This window comes from Gekko japonicus, unplaced genomic scaffold (assembly GCF_001447785.1).
Source record: "Gekko japonicus isolate JY-2015 unplaced genomic scaffold, Gekko_japonicus_V1.1 scaffold2949, whole genome shotgun sequence".
In the NCBI taxonomy this organism is placed as follows: Eukaryota; Metazoa; Chordata; class Lepidosauria; order Squamata; family Gekkonidae; genus Gekko; species Gekko japonicus.
In genome coordinates, this window is record NW_015169267.1 from 46,465 (window position 1) to 46,695 (window position 231).

Here is a 231-nt window from a genome sequence, read left to right on the forward strand (position 1 = left end):
GTCTGCAAGACCCAGGTTCAGATCCCCATCTTGCAGTGGAAGCTGGCTGCGTGATTTTGGACCAGTCACATATTTCAGCCTAACCAACCTCACAGGGTTGTTGTGCAGATAAAAAGGAGGAGGGAATAATTAAAGCTGCTTTGGTCCCCACTGTGGAGAAAGACTGTAATTTTCCTAGAGGCTGGGGGGTGGAGATGGAAAGCAGAAGACAGAGGCAGATAAAGGTAGGTT